This window comes from Pristiophorus japonicus, chromosome 1 (genome assembly GCF_044704955.1).
Source record: "Pristiophorus japonicus isolate sPriJap1 chromosome 1, sPriJap1.hap1, whole genome shotgun sequence".
NCBI lineage: Eukaryota > Metazoa > Chordata > Chondrichthyes > Pristiophoridae > Pristiophorus > Pristiophorus japonicus.
The window spans coordinates 134,143,623-134,164,800 of NC_091977.1; the positions used below are offsets into that span (position 1 = coordinate 134,143,623).

A 21,178-nucleotide genomic window follows, 5' to 3' on the forward strand; every position below is an offset into this window, starting at 1 on the left:
TGAACATTCACCGAGATGTGGATGAGAGATGGCTGCAGCAGAGAGCAGTGGCAGGTCAGAGTGCAAAGGTAAGAGTTTGGTAAGTGGGAGAACTTTAAGGGTTAATCCTTTTTAAACCATTTCAAGGTTGGTGTAAATTACTAGTGACAATTTCTCGTAGCTTCTAAATGTAAAATGAGATTATAAGGTTAAGTAAAACTGAAATATTAAATAGATAGGATTCTTGTAGGTTTAAGCAGAGACAAAGAAGCAAGCTAGCTTAGTTAATTGGACAGCTACTAAAAACTGGTTCCTTAAACAGGCCAGTGGTGAGTCAGCCAGGAACAGTATAAAAACAGGGGGTTTGGTGCAGTCATGCTTGGAGTGCAATGGCAGGTCAGAGTGCAAAGGTAAGAGTTTGGTAAGTGAGAGAATTTGGGCAATTGGGAGCGGGAGGTGTTGCTTGTTTTCCCCACCAGTGCTGACTCCCCGACTTGGGAGGAAAAGAAAACGAAGTGTGACATGACAGCAAGAGGTTCGTGGACGTCAGAGCGGCCGATAAAGGCCCAGCGGCAGTCGAGAGGCGGCATTTCAGGGAGTCAGAGGCCAGCTGGTGCAGCTGCAGCAGGGAGAGAAGGCAAAAAAGAAGTAGAAAGAAATCGAAAGGTGACAGCCAAGGCGGTAAGTGATTGGGGAGTAGTTTTTTCTTTTTCTTTTCTTTATCAATAAGTAACCTTTAGCATTATTGTTGCCAAATTAAGTTAATCTAGGGGTTAAGTCATGGCAGGAGAGTTCGGACACGTGTCATGCTCCTCCTGTACTATGTGGGAAATCAGGGACGCTTCCAGTGTCCCCAACGACTACATATGCGGGAAGTGTATCCGGCTGCAGCTCCTGACAGACCGCATTCACTCTGGAGCATGCGTGATGCTGAGGATGTCGTGAATAGCATATTTCTTGAGTTGGTCTTACCGCAGGTAAAGGGTACACAGCCAGATAGGGGATGGGTGACCAACAGGAAGAGCAGTGGAAGGAAGGTAGTGCAGGGGTCCCCTGCAGTCATCCCCCTGCAAAACAGATATACCGCTTTGGGTACTGTTGAGGGGGATGACTCATCAGGGGAGGGCAGCAGCAGCCAAGTCCATGGCACCGTGGGTGGCTCTGCTGCACAGGAGGGCAGGAAAAAGAGTGGGAGAGCTATAGTGATAGGGGATTCTATTGTAAGGGGAATAGATAGCCGTTTCTGCGGCCACAACCGAGACTCCAGGATGGTATGTTGCCTCCCTGGTGCAAGGGTCAAGGATGTCTCGGAGCGGGTGCAGGACATTTTGAAGGAGGAGGGTAAAAAGCCAGTTGTCGTGGTGCATATAGGTACCAACAATATAGGTAAAAAACGGGATGAGGTCCGACAAGACGAATTTAGGGAGCTAGGAGCTAAATTAAAAAGTAGGACCTCAAAGGTAGTAATCTCAGGATTGCTACCAGTGCAACGTGCTAGTCAGAGTAGGAATCGCAGGATAACTCAGATGAATACGTGGCTTGAGGAGTGGTGCAGAAGGGAGAGATTCAAATTACTGAGACATTGGAACCGGTTCTGGGGGAGGTGGGACCAGTACAAACCGGACGGTCTGCACCTGGGCAGGACTGGAACCAATGTCCTAGGGGGAGTGTTTGCTAGTGCTGTTGGGGAGGGGTTCAACTAACATGGCAGGGGGATGGGAACCTATGCAGCGAGACAGAGAGAAGTAGAAAGGGGGCAGAAGCAAAAGATAGAAAGAAGAAAAGTAAACATGGAGGGCAGAGAAACCCAAGGCAAAAAGCAAAAAGGACCACATTACAGCAAAATCCTAAAGGGACAAAGGGTGTTAAAAAGACAAGCCTGAAGGTTCTGTGCCTCAATGCGAGGAGTATTCGGAATAAGGTGGACGAATTAACTGCGCAGATAGCAGTTAACGGATATGCTGTAATTGGCATCACGGAGACATGGCTCCAGGGTGACCAAGGCTGGGAACTCAACATCCAGGGGTATTCAACATTTAGGAAGGATAGACAGAAAGGAAAAGGAGGTGGGGTGACGTTGCTGGTTAAAGTGGAAATTAATGCAATAGTAAGGAAGGACATTAGCTTGGATGATGTGGAATCTGTATGGGTGGAGCTACGGAATACCAAAGGGCAGAAAACGCGAGTGGGAGTTGTGTACAGACCATCAAACAGTAGTAATGAGGATGGGGACAGCATCAAACAAGAAGTTAGGGATGCGTGCAATAAAGGTACAGCAGTTATCATGGGCGACTTCAATCTACATAGGGACTGGGCTAACCAAACTGGTAGCAATGCGGTGGAGGAGGATATCTGGAGTGTATTAGGGATGGTTTTCTAGACCAATATGTCAAGGAACCAACGAGAGGGCTAGCCATCCTAGACTGAGTGATGTGTAATGAGAAAGGACTAATTAACAATCTTGTTATGCGAGGCCCCTTGGGGAATTTTGACCATAATATGGTCGAATTTTTTATTAAGATGGAGAGTGACACAGTTAATTCAGCGACGAGTGTCCTGAACTTGGGGAAAGGTAACTTCGATGGTGTGAGACGTGAATTGACTAGAATAGACTGATGAGTGATACTTAAAGAGTTGACGGTGGATAGGCAATGCCAAACATTTAAAGATCACATGGATGAATTTCAATAATTGTACATCCCTGTCTGGAGTAAAAATAAAACAGGGAAGGTGGCTCACAAGGGAAATTAAGGATAGTGTTAAATCCAAGGAAGAGGCATATAAATTGGCCAGAAAAAGCAGCAAATCTGAGGACTGGGAGAATTTTGTAATACAGCAGAGAACAAAGGGTTTAATTAGGAGGGGGAAAATAGAATTTGAAAGGAAGCTTGCTGGGAACATAAAAACTGACTGCAAAAGCATCTATAGATTTGCGAAGAGAAAAAGTTTAGTGAAAACAAACGTAGGTCCTTTGTCGTCAGATTCAGGTGAATTTGTAATGGGGAACAAAGAAATGGCGGACCAGTTAAAGAAATACTTTGGTTCTGTTTTCACGAAGGAAGACACAAATAACCTTCCGGAAATACTAGGGGACCGAGGGTCGAGTGAGAAGGAGGAACTGAAGGATATCCTTATAAAGTGGGAAATTGTGTTAGGGAAATTGATAAGATTGAAGCCCGATAAATCCCCGGGGCCTGATAGTCTGCATCCCAGAGTACTTAAGGAAGTGGTCATAGAAATAGTGGATGCATTGGTGATCATTTTCCAACAGTTCATCGACTCTGGATCAGTTGCTATGGACTGGAGGGTAGCTAATGCAACACCACTGTTTAAAAAAGGAGGGAGAGAGAAAAGGGTTAATTATTGACCGGTTAGCCTGACATCAGTAGTGGGGAAATGATGGAATCAATTATTAAAGATGAAATAGCAGCGCATTTGGAAAGCAGTGACAGGATTGGTCCAAGTCAGCATGGATTTATGAAAGGGAAATCATGCTTGACAAATCTTCTGGAATTTGTTGAGGATGTAACTAGTAGAGTAGACAAGGGAGAACCAGTGGATGTGGTGTATTTGGACTTTCAAAAGGCTTTTGACAAGGTCCCACACAAGAGATTGGTGTGTGAAATCAAAGCACATGGTATTGGGGGTAATGTACTCGCATGAATAGAGAAGTGGTTGGCAGACAGGAAGCAGAGAGTCAGGATAAACGGGTCCTTTCAGAATGGCAGGCAGTGTCTAGTGGGGTGCCGCGGAGCTCAGTGCTGGGACCCCAGCTCTTTACAATAAACATTAATGATTTAGATGAAGGAATTGAGTGTAATATCTCCAAGTTTGCAGATGACACTAAACTGGGTGGCGGTGTGAGCTGTGAGGAGGACGCTAAAAGGCTGCAGGATGACTTGGACAGGTTAGGTGAGTGGGCAAATGCATGGCAGATGCAGTATAATGTGGATAAATGTGAGGTTATCCACTTTGGGGACAAATACACGAAGGCAGAATCTTATCTGAATGGCGGCAGATTAGGAAAAGGGGAGGTGCAACAAAACCCGGGTGTCATGGTTCATCAGTCATTGAAAGTTGGTATGCAGGTACAGCAGGTGGTGAAGAAAGCAAATGGTATGTTGGCCTTCATAGCTAGGGGACTTGAGTATAGGAGCAGGGAGTTCTTACTGCAGTTGTACAGGGCCTTGGTGAGGCCTCACCTGGAATATTGTGTTCAGTTTTGGTCTCCTAATCTGAGGAAGGATGTTCTTGCTATTAAGGGAGTGCAGTGAAGGTTCGCCAGACTGATTCTCGGGATGGCGGGACTGACATATGAGGAGAGACTGGATCAACTGGGCCTTTATATACTGGAGTTTAGAAGGATAAGAGGGGATCTCATAGAAACTTATAAGATTCTGATGGGACTGGACAGGTTAGATGCGGGAAGAATATTCCCAATGATGGGGAAGTCCAGAACCAGGGGACACAGTCTTAGGATAAGGATTAGGCTATTTAGAACTGAGATGAGGAGAAACTTCTTCACTCAGAGAGTTGCTAACCTGTGGAATTCCCTGCCGCAGAGAGTTGTTGATGCCAGTTCATTGGATATATTCAAGAGGGAGTTAGATAGGGCCCTTACGGCTAAAGGGATCAAGGGGTATGGAGAGAAAGCAGGAAAGGGGTACTCAGGGAATGATCAGCCAGGATCTTATTGAATGGTGGTGCAGGCTCGAGGGGCCGAATGGCCTACTCCTGCACCTATTTTCTATGTTTCTTTGCTGCTTTTGTTCTTGTTCTTGATGTAACTGTGGTAACTTTTTTCAAATTGAAAATGTTTTGTAAGTTTTGTAACTTTACAACTTATAAGTGATCTTAGGGTTTTTAAGTAATCTTATCGTGTAAATGTTCTCACATTTTGTAACTTATTTAATTTTGCTCCTAAAAAGTGATCTTGAAGTTTCAGTGATCTTTAGAGTGTAAGATTTTTCACGTTGAAATTGTTTTGTAATTTTTGTAATTTTACACGTTTTTAAGTGATCTTAAAGAGTCATATTAAAAAGTAAAGTTTGATACAATAAATATTTTATTGCACTAACGTGAACTTTTCAATAAAATATTTCATCATTAAAACTGAATCATGTTCCATTAACACAACATAGGAACAACTCCAAAAAATAAACATGTCCATGCACAACAGTTGTCGCAGAGCCCTCGGGCATCAGTAATTGAAGCGTTCACGGATAAGCTGCTGGCACAGGGCTCGAGTAATTGTTAAAGCAGGGAGACAGAGGGAAACAAAAAGGAGGCAAAAGCAAAAGACAGAAAGGAGATGAGGAAAAGTGGAGGGCAGAGAAACCCAAGGCAAAGAACAAAAAGGGCCACTGTACAGCAAAATTCTAAAAGGACAAAGGCTGTTAAAAGAACAAGCCTGAAGGCTTTGTGTCTTAATGCAAGGAGTATCCGCAATAAAGTGGATGAATTAACTGTGCAAATAGATGTTAACAAATATGATGTGATTGGGATTACGGAGACGTGGCTCCAGGATGATCAGGGCTGGGAACTCAACATCCAGGGGTATTCAACATTCAGGAAAGATAGAATAAAAGGAAAAGGAGGTGGGGTAGCATTGCTGGCTAAGGAGCAAATTAAGGCAATAGTTCGGAAGGACATTAGCTTGGATGATGTGGAATCTATATGGGTAGAGCTGCAGAATACCAAAGGACAAAAAACGTTAGTGGGAGTTGTGTACAGACCTCCAAACAGTAGTAGTGATGTTGGGGAGGGCATCAAACATGAAATTAGGGGTGCGTGCAATAAAGGTGCAGCAGTTATAATGGGTGACTTTAATATGCACATAGATTGGGTTAACCAAACTGGAAGCAATACGGTAGAGGAGGATTTCCTGGAGTGCATAAGGGATGGTTTTTTAGACCAATATGTCGAGGAACCAACTAGGGGGGAGGCCATCTTAGACTGGGTGTTGTGTAATGAGAGAGGATTAATTAGCAATCTCGTTGTGCGAGGCCCCTTGGGGAAGAGTGACCATAATATGGTGGAATTCTGCATTAGGATGGAGAATGAAACAGTTAATTCAGAGACCATGGTCCAGAACTTAAAGAAGGGTAACTTTGAAGGTATGAGGTGTGAATTGGCTAGGATAGATTGGCGAATGATACTGAAGGGGTTGACTGTGGATGGGCAATGGCAGACATTTAGAGACCGCATGGATGAACTACAACAATTGTACATTCCTGTCTGTCGTAAAAATAAAAAAGGGAAGGTGGCTCAACCGTGGCTATCAAGGGAAATCAGGGATAGCATTAAAGCCAAGAAAGTGGCATACAAATTGTCCAGAAATAGCAGAGAACCCGGGGACTGGGAGAAATTTAGAACTCAGCAGAGGAGGACAAAGGGTTTGATTAGGGCAGGGAAAATGGAGTACGAGAAGAAGCTTGCAGGGAACATTAAGACGGATTGCAAAAGTTTCTATAGATATGTAAAGAGAAAAAGGTTAGTAAAGACAAACGTAGGTCCCCTGCAGTCAGAATCAGGGGAAGTCATAACGGGGAACAAAGAAATGGCGGACCAATTGAACAAGTACTTTGGTTCGGTATTCACTGAGGAGGACACAAACAACCTTCCGGATATAAAAGGGGTCGGAGGGTCTAGTAAGGAGGAGGAACTGAGGGAAATCCTTATTAGTCGGGAAATTGTGTTGGGGAAATTGATGAGATTGAAGGCCGATAAATCCCCAGGGCCTGATGGACTGCATCCCAGAGTACTTAAGGAGGTGGCCTTGGAAATAGTGGATGCATTGACAGTCATTTTCCAACATTCCATTGACTCTGGATCAGTTCCTATGGAGTGGAGGGTAGCCAATGTAACCCCACTTTTTAAAAAAGGAGGGAGAGAGAAAACAGGGAATTACAGACCGGTCAGCCTGACATCGGTAGTGGGTAAAATGATGGAATCAATTATTAAGGATGTCATCGCAGTGCATTTGGAAAGAGGTAATATGATAGGTCCAAGTCAGCATGGATTTGTGAAAGGGAAATCATGCTTGACAAATCTTCTGGAATTTTTTGAGGATGTTTCCAGTAGAGTGGACAAGGGAGAACCAGTTGATGTGGTATATTTGGACTTTCAGAAGGCTTTCGACAAGGTCCCACACAAGAGATTAATGTGCAAAGTTAAAGCACATGGGATTGGGGGTAGTGTGTTGACGTGGATTGAGAACTGGTTGGCAGACAGGAAGCAAAGAGTAGGAGTAAATGGGGACTTTTCAGAATGGCAGGCAGCGACTAGTGGGGTACCGCAAGGTTCTGTGCTGGGGCCCCAGCTGTTTACACTGTACATTAATGATTTAGACGAGGGGATTAAATGTAGTATCTCCAAATTTGCGGATGACACTAAGTTGGGTGGCAGTGTGAGCTGCAAGGAGGATTCTATGAGGCTGCAGAGCGACTTGGATAGGTTAGGTGAGTGAGCAAATGCATGGCAGATGAAATATAATGTGGATAAATGTGAGGTTATCCACTTTAGTGGTAAAAACAGAGAGACAGACTATTATCTGAATGGTGACAGATTAGGAAAAGGGCAGGTGCAAAGAGACCTGGGTGTCATGGTACATCAGTTATTGAAGGTTGGCATGCAGGTACAGCAGGCGGTTAAGAAAGCAAATGGCATGTTGGCCTTCATAGCGAGAGGATTTGAGTACAAGGGCAGGGAGGTGTTGCTACAATTGTACAGGGCCTTGGTGAGGCCACACCTGGAGTATTGTGTACAGTTTTGGTCTCCTAACCTGAGGAAGGACATTCTTGCTATTGAGGGAGTGCAGCGAAGGTTCACCAGACTGATTCCCGGGATGGCGGGACTGACCTATCAAGAAAGACTGGATCAACTGGGCTTGTATTCACTGGAGTTCAGAAGAATGAGAGGGGACCTCATAGAAACGTTTAAAATTCTGACGGGGTTAGACAGGTTAGATGCAGGAAGAATGTTCCCAATGTTGGGGAAGTCCAGAATCAGGGGACACAGTCTAAGGATAAGGGGGAAGCCATTTAGGACCGAGATGAGGAGGAATTTCTTCACCCAGAGAGTGGTGAACCTGTGGAATTCTCTACCACAGAAAGTTGTTGAGGCCAATTCACTAAATATATTCAAAAAGGAGTTAGATGAAGTCCTTACTACTAGGGGAATCAAGGGGTATGGTGAGAAAGCAGGAATGGGGTACTGAAGTTGCATGTTCAGCCATGAACTCATTGAATGGCGGTGCAGGCTAGAAGGGCCGAATGGCCTACTCCTGCACCTATTTTCTATGTTTCTATGTTTCTAAGGAGCACGATGGACCGCCCTCCTCCGACCTCGTGCTCTGGCATCAGGCACTTGCATGCTTTCCTGATCGTCGTCATCAACCTCATCCTACACTTCCAAATTACTATCATCAGGCACTCTTCCCTCATGTGGGTCTTCTGGTTCCACTACCAGCTCTTGTTGCCTCATGATGGCTAAGTTATGGAGCATGCAGCACATAACAGTGACCAACAATCTGACGAGAGTATTGCAAGTGGCCTCCGGAATGGTCCAGGCATCGGAAACGCTGTTTCAAGATGCCAATGGTCCTCTCTATGATGCTGCGCGTCACAATGTGCGACATGTTGTACTGATGGTCAGCTTCCGTCCGTGTTACGCTTAGGGACGTCATGAGCCAGGTGGCGAGGCCGTATCCTTTGTCTACCAGTAGCCAGCTCTGCCCTTCTGCTGCTGCTGAAACATGTCAGATATAACGCTGTCGCGTAGGATGAACGCATCATGGGTGCTGCCAAGGTATCTCACATTGACTGACATGATGCGCTGCTTGTCGTCACACACGAACTGCACATTAATGGAGTGGAAAGCTTTTCTATTCGTGTACTGCTCAGAATCCTCCACAGGTGCTCGCAAGGCGATGTGGGTACAATCAATGCAGCCCTGTACCTTTGGGAAGCCAGCAAGCCTGTCATGCATTGCTTGGCCGGTCATTGGGAACTTGATGAAGCCATTCCTCCGCGCATACAGTGCAGCCGTGACCTGGTAAACGCAGGCATGTATTGATTGTTGAGAGATGGCGCACACATCTCCAGTTGTAGCTAGAAATGATCCCGAGGCATAGAAGGAAAGTGCAGCTGTAACCTTCACTTCAACAGACAAGGCAGTCGGCATTCTGCTTCTCGGCTGTAAATCTGCTCTCAGCATATCACAGATCTCAACGCTAACTTCTCTGCGGAAACATAGCCTTTTGACACAATCAGCCTCGCTCATGTCCAGGTACGAACACCTGGCTCAATATTGCCAACGTTGTTAAGGCCTCCTGCCCATCAGCCTATGGGCGATAACGTTCCTGGTGCAGTGAGTTCTAATCAATTATCTCCTATGCAGTCAATTGATGGAGAACCATTGCATAATCCATGGTGTTGATAATGCAGCACCCACACTTGAAGTACAATTTAAACTTTTAAACTTGCTGGCTGGCTGGCTGTCCCTCCCGATGCTTTGTATGCCTCCCCTATCCCGAAAAAAAGGGATGAGGTCCTACGAAACGAATTTAAGGAGCAAGGAGCTAAATTAAAAAGAGGACCTCAAAAGTAGTAATCTCGGGATTGCTACCAGTGCCACGTGCTAGTCAGAGTAGGAATCGCAGGATAGCGCAGATGAATACGTGGCTTGAGCAGTGGTGCAGCAGGGAGGGATTCAAATTCCTGGGGCATTGGAACCGGTTCTGGGGGAGGTGGGACCAGTACAAACCGGACGGTCTGCACCTGGGCAGGACCGGAACCAATGTCCTAGGGGGAGTGTTTGCTAGTGCTGTTGGGGAGGAGTTAAACTAATATGGCAGGGGGATGGGAACCAATGCAGGGAGTCAGAGGGAGACAAAAAGGAGGCAAAAGCAAAAGACAGAAAAGAGATGAGGAAAAGTGGAGGGCAGAGAAACCCAAGGCAAAGAACAAAAAGGGCCACTGTACAGCAAAATTCAAAAAATACAAAGGGTGTTAAAAAAAAGCCTAAAGGCTTTGTGTTTTAATGCAAGGAGTATCCACAATAAGGTGGATGAATTAACTGTGCAAATAGATGTTAACAAATATGATGTGATTGGGATTACGGAGACGTGGCTCCAGGATGATCAGGGCTGGGAACTCAACATCCAGGGGTAATCAACATTCAGGAAGGATAGAATAAAAGGAAAAGGAGGTGGGGTAGCATTGCTGGTTAAAGAGGAGATTAATGCAATAGTTAGGAAAGACATTAGCTTGAATGATGTGGAATCTATATGGGTAGAGCTGCAGAACACCAAAGGGCAAAAAACGTTAGTGGGAGTTGTGTACAGACCTCCAAACAGTAGTAATGATGTTGGGGAGGGCATCAAACAGGAAATTAGGGGTGCATGCAATAAAGGTGCAGCAGTTATAATGAGTGACTTTAATATGCACATAGATTGGGCTAGCCAAACCGAAAGCAATACAGTGGAGGAGGATTTCCTGGAGTGCATAAGGGATGGTTTTCTAGACCAATATGTCGAGGAACCAACTAGGGGGGAGGCCATCTTAGACTGGGTGTTGTGTAATGAGAGAGGACTAATTGGCAATCTCATTGTGCGAGGCCCCTTGGGGAAGAGTGACCATAGTATGGTGGAATTCTGCATTAGGATGGAGAATGATACAGTTAATTCAGAGACCATGGTCCAGAACTTAAAGAAGGGTAACTTTGAAGGTATGAGGCGTGAATTGGCTAGGATAGATTGGCGAATGATACTTAAGGGGTTGACTGTGGATGGGCAATGGCAGACATTTAGAGACCGCATGGATGAATTACAACAATTGTACATTCCTGTCTGGCGTAAAAATACAAAAGGGAAGGTGGCTCAACCGTGGCTATCTAGGGAAATCAGGGATAGTATTAAAGCCAAGGAAGTGGCATACAAATTGGCCAGAAATAGCAGCGATCCTGGGGACTGGGAGAAATTTAGAACTCAGCAGAGGAGGACAAAGGGTTTGATTAGGGCAGGGAAAATGGAGTACGAGAAGAAGCTTGCAGGGAACATTAAGGCGGATTGCAAAAGTTTCTATAGGTATGTAAAGAGAAAAAGGTTAGTAAAGACAAACGTAGGTCCCCTGCAGTCAGAATCAGGGGAAGTCATAACGGGGAACAAAGAAATGGCAGACCAATTGAACAAGTACTTTGGTTCGGTATTCACTAAGGAGGACACAAACAACCTTCCGGATATAAAAGGGGTCAGAGGGTCTAGTAAGGAGGAGGAACTGAGGGAAATCTTTATTAGTCGGGAAATTGTGTTGGGGAAATTGATGGGATTGAAGGCCGATAAATCCCCAGGGCCTGATGGACTGCATCCCAGAGTACTTAAGGAGGTGGCCTTGGAAATAAGCATGCATTGACAGTCATTTTCCAACATTCCATTGACTCTGGATCAGTTCCTATCGAATGGAGGGTAGCCAATGTAACCCCACTTTTTAAAAAAGGAGGGAGAGAGAAAACAGGGAATTATAGACCGGTCAGCCTGACCTCAGTAGTGGGTAAAATGATGGAATCAATTATTAAGGATGTCATAGCAGCGCATTTGGAAAATGGTGACATGATAGGTCCAAGTCAGCATGGATTTGTGAAAGGGAAATCATGCTTGACAAATCTTCTGGAATTTTTTGAGGATGTTTCCAGTAAAGTGGACAAAGGAGAACCAGTTGATGTGGTATATTTGGACTTTCAGAAGGCTTTCGACAAGGTCCCACACAAGAGATTAATGTGCAAAGTTAAAGCACATGGGATTGGGGGTAGTGTGCTGACGTGGATTGAGAACTGGTTGTCAGACAGGAAGCAAAGAGTAGGAGTAAATGGGTACTTTTCAGAATGGCAGGCAGTGACTAGTGGGGTACTGCAAGGTTCTGTGCTGGGGCCCCAGCTGTTTACATTGTACATTAATGATTTAGACGAGGGGATTAAATGCAGTATCTCCAAATTTGTGAATGATACTAAGTTGGGTGGCAGTGTGAGCTGCGAGGAGGATGCTATGAGTTTGCAGAGTGACTTGGATAGGTTAGGTAAGTGGGCAAATGCAGGGCAGATGAAGTATAATGTGGATAAATGTGAGGTTATCCACTTTGGTGGTAAAAACAGAGAGACAGACTATTATCTGAATGGTGACAGATTAGGAAAAGGGAAGGTGCAACGAGACCTGGGTGTCATGGTACATCAGTCATTGAAGGTTGGCATGCAGGTACAGCAGGCGGTTAAGAAAGCAAATGGCATGTTGGCCTTCATAGCGAGGGGATTTGAGTACAGGGGCAGGGAGGTGTTGCTACAGTTGTACAGGGCCTTGGTGAGGCCACACCTGGAGTATTGTGTACAGTTTTGGTCTCCTAACTTGAGGAAGGACATTCTTGCTATTGAGGGAGTGCAGCGAAGATTCACCAGACTGATTCCCGGGATGGTGGGACTGACCTATCAAGAAAGACTGGATCAACTGGGCTTGTATTCACTGGAGTTCAGAAGAATGAGAGGGGACCTCATAGAAACGTTTAAAATTCTGACGGGTTTAGACAAGTTAGATGCAGTAAGAATGTTCTCGATGTTGGGGAAGTCCGGAACCAGGGGTCACAGTCTAAGGATAAGGGGTAAGCCATTTAGGACCGAGATGAGGAGAAACTTCTTCACCCTGAGAGTGGTGAACCTGTGGGATTCTCTACCACAGAAAGTAGTTGAGGCCAATTCACTAAATATATTCAAAAAGGAGTTAGATGAAGTCCTTACTACTCGGGGGATCAAGGGGTATAGCGAGAAGGCAGGAAGGGGGTACTGAAGTTTCATGTTCAGCCATGAACTCATTAAATGGCGGTGCAGGCTCGAAGGGCTGAATGGCCTGCACCTGCACCTATTTTCTATGTTTCTATCCCCTGGCCGAATGGCCAAACTCATCTTCGCAGCTCAGAGCCAGCTGCTGCCGCCGGGTTGTACTGCCGTTGCACTCGCCTCACGCCGCCCCTATCCCGTTGCCGAATAGCCGAACTCGGAAACAGCTGGTGCCTGCTGCTGCTGCTTCAGACAGGTAGGAAAATTTAATTTATTTTTTATTGATTTATTTATCATTTATGATTCATGATGGCTCTTTATTTGTAGAAATGAAGTGTTAAACGCTTGTAAAATTCCCTAACTTCACTCTAACTTCCCTTCCCCCCGCTATCTCTCATTCCCTGCGCCTAATTTATAAAGTGTAAGCAAGGTTTCTCTGAGCGTACAAAAATCTACACTTACTCCATTCTAAGTTAGTTTGGAGTAAGTTTTCGCTGCCTAAACTTGCAAAACAGGCATAAGTGGCTGGACACGCCCCCTTTTGAAAAATAAATTGTTCTAAAATGAAACTATTCTAACTAACTAGAATTGGAGCAAACTAAATGATGAGAATTGCAATTTCTAAGATGGACATATGGAGTTAGGGCACAGATCAGTCATGATCTCATTGAATGGCGGAACAGGTTCAAGGGCCTAAATGGCCTACTCCTGTTCCTACGTTCATTCCTACGACCGCCCTTACTTGGTCCACTCTTCGCTATCCACTTGCAGCCACAGTAGCTTTAGAAACAACTCCTCTTCTCATCCTCTGGAGTCGATTCATTCTTAGCCCCTTGTTTTTCATCTATATGCTGCCCTTGATTACATGATAGGGTTAGCTTCCATTATGCATACTAATGACATGGGTTCTTGGTCCCTCCACTGTCTCTGAGCGGCAGCACGGCTCGTCTGGCATCCAGTTTTGGATAAGCTGCAATTTCCTCCAGCTAATCATTGAAAAGAACAAAGCCATTGTCTTTTGCTCCACCACAAACTCCATAGTCTTGTTATCAACTTCAATCCCCTCCTCTGTTTTCATCTCAGGCTGAACTTTACTCTTCGCAATCTCAACATACAATTCAACCCAGAGCAGGGCTTCCACCAACCCCATATCCTCTCTATTACAAAGCAATGTCTACAGCTACCTCCCGAACATCACCCACTTCCATCCGCCCTATCGCAACCCATGCTGTTGTTGTTGTTATTACAAGTTGTTATCTGCTGCTAAACATGCTTTTGTCACCTGTAACCTGAACTATTCCAATGCTCTTCTTTGACTTTCCTTAAAACACACATCTTTGACAAAACTTTTGGTCATCCCTCCTAAGAGCTCCTCCTTTGGCTACGCGTCCATGACTTTTCTTATGCTTCAGTGAAGAACCTCAGCACATTTTTCTATGATAAAGATTCTATATAAATGCAGGTTGTTGTTTTCAAAAAGGTAGAAGCTGATTGGTGCAAGTTAGCATAATTTTGCAAGTAAGTCATGTGTACTAAGCTAACAAAGGACAGCGGAAAGAGGTGGTTCTGGACTTAAAGATGGCACTTGATAAGGATTTGCACAAGAGATTGCTAGCTAAGATTGAGGAACATGAAATTGGAAGTAGCCTTTTAATATGGAGAAGTATAAGAGCCGTGACCGCCTCAAAGAAGCGACAACGGGTCGGTAAGCACTCATTGCTCGGTCGGCGCAGAGGGGCCGACATTTTGTAAATTGTCCTCCTTTATTTTTGGAGCGGTGAACGGGACCACCCTGGCCAACTCCCCATTCCGTCAGGCACGCGTGACCCTTACCGACCGGCGGCGACCCCCTTTCCATCCCGTGTGGTAAATTGCCCGACAGGAGCGGATCGGCTGTGCTCGCTGCCCCCGACAGCTTTCCCCAGCGGGAAGTTTCTTTTGGCTGCGCGGCCCGTCCGCCCCTAAAAGAGAGGGCGCACTGCCGCAGCCGCCATTTTATTTTAATTGCCGGTCAAATCCGAAGTCGGCCAGACAATGACAGCCATGGGTTTGGCCCCCTATTGGGTACCAGACTGCTGACCAAGCCGAAACCCTCCCTGGTGGCCCAGTGGGTGCCACTAAAGTGGCTGCAGAGCTCGCAGCAGCCCTCCCCTTTAACTGAAGGGGAGGGATGTTGTGACGCGTCAGCAGCGATGATGACTCGGAGCGGTGGCCAACCCGACAAAACGGCACTTCTGTCCCGCACCCAACCCAACACAGAAAAATAATTAAAGAGCTGAATATCGCCGGATTCTCCGCCCCATGCATTGGGATGGAGAAAACACTAAAAAAAATGGTAAGTGCGCCCCGGAGGGCAAATTCGGCCCCTGAGAGTTCATGTAAAAGAGATTGATGGGCAGTAACAAGTGGTACCCCCAGGGAGCAGTAAAGAAAGAAACGGCATTTATATAGCATCTTTCACGACCTCAGGATATCCTAAAGTGCTTTACAATGAAAGACTTTTGATGTGTAGTCACTGTTGTAAAGGAGGAAAAGCGGTAATCAATTTATGCACATCAAGGTCCCATAAACTGTTACAAGTTAATGTCAAGATAATCTGTTTTTATGATGTTGGTTGAGGTATAAGTATTGACCAGGACACTGGAGAGAACTCCCCAACTCTTCTTTGAAATATTGCCATGGGATTTTTTACATCTACCCAAGAGGGTAAAGACAGGACCTCGGTTTAACTTCTCACCTTGAAGGCAGTGCAACATTCCCTCAGTACTGCACCGTGCTCAAGTCCCTGGCATCTGATTAAGAGGTGAAAGTGCTCTGGGTGGGTTGGGGTAAGGGAGCAGGGAGGGGGAAGATTCTGGCAAAAATGCATTTATTGTCTATCCCTAATTATCCTGAAAACGCGATGGTGGGCCTTCTCCTTGAACCGCTGCAGTCCTTGACGCAGTGATACTCCCACAATGGTGTTATTTATTGAAAATATATATGCCACATTTCTGCTAAAACATGCTTGTCACAAATGTTTAAAGCTTAAATTAAGGTTATAACTAGTGTTATCTTATTGTCTCCAGAGGTTGCTGTCCAGTAACCTCTCTTCATAGAAACATAGAAAATAGGTACAGGAGTAGGCCATTCGGCCCTTCGAGCCTGCACCACCATTCAATAAGATCATGGCTGATCATTCCCTCAGTACCCCTTTCCTGCTTTCTCTCCATACCCTTTGATCCCCTTAGCCGTAAGAGCCAAACCTAACTCCCTCTTGAATATATCCAATGAACTGGCATCAACAACTCTCTGCGGCAGGGAATTCCATAGGTTAACAACTCTCTGAGTGAAGAATTTCTCCTCATCTCAGTCCTAAATGGCCTACCCCTTATCCTAAGACTATGTCCCCTGGTTCTAGACTTCCCCAACATCGGGAACATTCTTTCCACATCTAACCTGTCCAGTCCTGTCAGAATCTTATACATTTCTATGAGATCCCCTCTCATCCTTCTAAACTCCAGTGAATAAAGGCCCAGTTGATCCAGTCTCTCCTCATATGACAGTCCAGCCATCCCAGGAATCAGTCTGGTGAACGTTCGCTGCAATCCCTCAATTGCAAAAACGTCCTTCCTCGGATTAGGATACCAAAACTGAACACAATATTCCAGGTGAGGCCTCACCAAGGCCCTGTACAACTGCAGTAAGACCTCCCTGCTCCTGTACTCAAATCCCCTAGCTATGAAGGCCAACATATCATTTGCCTTCTTCACCGCCTGCTGTACCTGCATGCCCACTTTCAGTGACTGATGAACCATGACACCCAGGTCTCGTTGCACCTCCCCTTTTCCTAATCTGCAACCATTCAGATAATATTCTGCCTTCGTGTAATTGTCCCCAAAATGAATAACCTCACATTTATCGACATTATATTGCATCTGCCATGCATTTGCCCACTCACCTAACCTGTCCAAGTCATCCTGCAGCCTCTTAGCATCCTCCTCACAGCTCACACCGCCAGCCAGCTTAGTGTCATCCGCAAACTTGGAGATATTACACTTAATTCCTTCATCTAAATCGTTCATTTATATTGTAAAGAGCTGGGGTCCCACCACTGAGCTCTGCGGCACTCCACTAGTCACTGCCTGCCATTCTGAAAAGGACCCGTTCATCCCGACTCTCTGCTTCCTGTCTGACAACCAGTTCTCTACCCACGTCAGTACATTACCCCCAATACCATGTGCTTTAATTCTGCACACCAATCTCTTGTGCGGGACCTTGTCAAAAGCCTTTTGAAAGTCCAAATACACCACATCCACTGGTTCTCCCTTGTCCACTCTGCTAGTTACATCCTCAAAAAATTCCAGAAGATTCATCAAGCATAACTTCCCTTTCATAAATCCATGCTGACTTGGACCGATCCTGTCACTGCTTTCCAAATGCGCTGCTATTTCATCCTTAATGATTGATTCCAACATTTTCCCCACTATTGATGTCAGGCTAACCGGTCTATAATTACCCGCTTTCTCTCTCCCTCCTTTTTTAAAAAGTGGTGTTACATTAGCTACCCTCCAGTCCATAGGAACTGATCCAGAGTCGATAGACTGTTGGAAAATGATCACCAATGCATCCACTATTTCTAGGGCGACTTCCTTAAGTACTCTGGGATGCAGACTATCAGGCCCTGGGGATTTATCGGCCTTCAATCCCATCAATTTCCCTCACACAATTTCCCGCCTAATAAGGATATCCTTCAGTTCCTCCTTCTCACTAGACCCACTGTTCCCTAGTACATTCGGAAGGTTATTTGTGTCTTCCTTCGTGCAGACAGAACCGAAGTATTTGTTCAATTGGTCTATTATTTCTTTGTTCCCCATTATAAATTCACCTGAATCCGACTGCAAGGGATGTACGTTTGTCTTCACTAATCTTTTTCTCTTCACATATTTATACAAGCTTTTGCAGTCAGTTTTTATGTTCTCTGCAAGCTTCCTCTTGTACTTTATTTTCCCCCTCTTAATTAAACCCTTAGTCCTCCTCTGTTGAATTCTAAATTTCTCCCAGTCCTCAGGTTTGGTGCTGTTTTTGGCCAATTTATATGCCCCTTCCTTAGCTTTAACACCATCCTTAATTTTCCTTGTTAGCCATGGTTGAGCCACCTTTCCCGTTTTATTTTTGCTCCAGACGGGGATGTACAATTGCTGAAGTTCATCCATGTGATCTTTAAATGTTTGCCATTGCTTATCCACCGTCAACCTTTTAACTATCCTTTGCCAGTCTATTCGAGCCAACTCACGCCTCATACCATCGAAGTTACCTTTCCTTAAGTTCAGGACTCTAGTTTCCGAATTAACTGTGTCACTCTCCATCTTAATAAAGAATTCTACCATATTATGGTCACTCTTCCCCAAGGGGCCTCGCACAACAAGATTGCTAATTAGTCCTTTCTCATTACACATCACCCAGTCGAGGATGGCCAGCTCTCCAGTTGGTTCCTCGACATATTGGTCTAGAAAACTATCCCTAATACATTCCAGGAAATCCTCCTCCACCGCATTGCTATCAGTTTGGTTAGCCCAATCAATATGTAGATTAAAGTCGCCCATAATAACTGCTGTACCTTTAGTGCACACATCCCTTATTTCTTGTTTGATGCTGTCCCCAACCTCATGACTACTGTTTGGTGGTCTGCACACAACTCCCACTAACGTTTTCTGCCCTTTAGAATTATGCAGCTCCACCCATACCGATTCCACATCATCCAGGCTAATGTCCCTCCTTGCTATTGCATTAATTTCCTCTTTAACCAGCAACACCACCCCGCCTCCTTTTCCTCCCTGCCTATCCTTCCTAAATGTTGAATACCCCTGGATGTTGAGTTCCCAGGTCTGTCTCCATGATGCCAATTACCGTTAACTGCTGTCTGCGCAGTTAATTCGTCCACCTTATTCTGAATACTCCTCGCATTGAGGCACAGAGCCTTCAGGCTTGTCTTTTTAACACACTTTGCCCCTTTAGAATTTTTCTGTCATGTAGCCCTTTTTGTTTTTTGCCTTTGGTTTCTCCGCCCTCCACTTTTACTATTCTCCTTTCTATCTTTTGCTTCTGCCTCCATTTTATTTCCCTCTGTCTCCCTGCACAGGTTCCCATTCCCCTGCCATGTTAGTTTAACTCCTCCCCAACAGCACTAGCAAACACTCCCCTTAGGACATTGGTTCCAGTCCTGCCAGGTGCAGACCATCCGGTTTGTACTGATCCCACCTCCCCCAGAACCGGTTCCAGTGTCCCAAGAATTTGAATCCCTCCCTCTTGCACCACTCCTCAAGCCACGTAGTCATCTGAGCTATCCTGCGATTCCTATTCTGACTAGCACGTGGCACTGGTAGCAATCCTGAGATTACTACTTTTGAGGTCCTACTTTTTAAATTTAGCTCCTAGCTCCCTAAATTCGTCTCGTAGGACCTCATCCCATTTTTTACCTATATCGTTGGTACCTATATGCACCACGATAACTGGCTGTTCACCCTCCCTTTTCAGAATGTCCTGCACCCGCTCCGAGACATCCTTGACCCTTGCACCAGGGAGGCAACATACCATCCTGGAGTCTCAGTTGCGGCCGCAGAAACGCCTATCTATTCCCCTTACAATCGAATCCCCTATCACTATAGCACTCCCACTCTTTTTCCTGCCCTCCTGTGCAGCAGAGCCACCTACGGTGCCATGAACTTGGCTGCTGCTGCTCTCCCCTGATGAGTCATCCCCCTCAACAGTACCCAAAGCGGTGCATCTGTTTTGCAGGGGGATGACCGCAGGGGACCCCTGCACTGCCTTCCTTGCACTGCTCTTCCTGCTGGTCATCCATTTACTATCTGGCTGTGTACCCTTTTCCTGCGGTGAGACCAACTCACTAAATGTGCTATTGACGTCATTCTCAGCATCGTGCATGCTCCAGAGTGAATCCACCCGCAGTTCCAGTGCTGCAATGCGGTCCGTCAGAAGCTGCAGGCGGATACACCTCCCGCACACACAGTCGTCAGGGACACCGGAAGCGTCCCTGACTTCCCACATAGTACAGGAGGAGCAAAACACGTGTCCGAGCTGTCCTGCCATGACTTAACCCTTAGATAAACTTAATTTGGCAACAATGCTAAAGGTTGCTTACTGATATAGAAAAGAAAAAAGAAAAGCTACTTACCAATCACCAGCCAATCACTTACACCCTTGGCTGTGACGTTATCTTTCAATTTCTTTCTACTTCTTTTTTGCCTGCTGCAGCTGAACCAACTGACCTCCTTGATCTCCTGCTGGGCCTTTTTATAGGCCTCGGACGCTGGCCCGGACTCCCGCCTCCTCGACGAACGCTGGGCCTTTTTATACACCCCGGACTCCCGCCTCCTTGACGAACGTTGGGCCTTTTCATCGGCCTCGGACGCTGCCCCGGACTCCCGCCTCCTCGACGAACGCTGGGCCTTTTTATAGGCCTCGGACGCTGCCCCGGCTTCAGTGGCTTCAGATCCTACTCAGTGACTTGAAAAGAAGCAGATTGATAAATCTAAGAACATAAGAAATAGGAGCAGGAGTAGTCCCTACAGCCCCTCGAATGTGCTCCGCCATTCAATAAGATCATAGTTGGTCATCATCGTCAACTCCATTTTCCCTCCCGATCTCCAAATCCTTTGATTCCCCTAAACTCCAAAAATCTATCTCAGCCTTGAATATACTCAAAGACTCAGCATCCACAGCCCTCTGGGGCAGAGAATTCCAAAGATTCACAATCCTCTGAGTGAAGAAATTTCTCCTCATCTCAGTCTTAAATGGCAAGACTATGCCCCCTAGTTCTAGACACTCCAGCCAGGGGAAACAACCTCTCAGCATCTACCCTGTCAATCCCCTTCAGAACTTTGTATGTTTCAATGAGATCACCTCTCATTCTTCTAACCCCAAAGGGAGAAGTATAGGCCCATTCTACAAAATCTCTCATCATAGGACAGCCCTTTCATTCCAGGAATCAATCTAGTGAACTTTCGTTGCACCGCCTCCAATCAAGTATATCCTTCCCGAGATAAGTTGACCGAAACTGTGCATAGTACTCCAGGTGTGGTCTCACCAAGGCCCTGTACAATTGTAGCAAGACTTCCTTACTCTTATACTCCAACCCCCTTGGAATAAAGGCCAACATGTCATTTCCCTCCCTTATTACTTGCTGTACCTGTATGCTAGCTTGCTGTGTTTCTTGTACGAGGACACCCAAATCTCTCTGAACACCAACATTTAAAAGTTTCTCACCATTTAAAAAAATTTGTGTTTTTCTATTCTTCCTACCAACGTGAATAATCTCACATTTTGTACATTATACTTCATCTGCCACCTTACTGCCCACTTACTTAGTCTATCTATATCC

The 21,178-nt window shown here is 45.6% G+C and overlaps 1 protein-coding gene across 1 annotated transcript in view; it reads right to left on the reverse strand.

Annotated features, from left to right (window-relative positions):
- The window catches only part of srfbp1 (serum response factor binding protein 1), a 307,607-nt gene that overhangs the window by 138,898 nt on the left and 147,531 nt on the right, over positions 1–21,178 (reverse strand). The window lies entirely within an intron of this gene.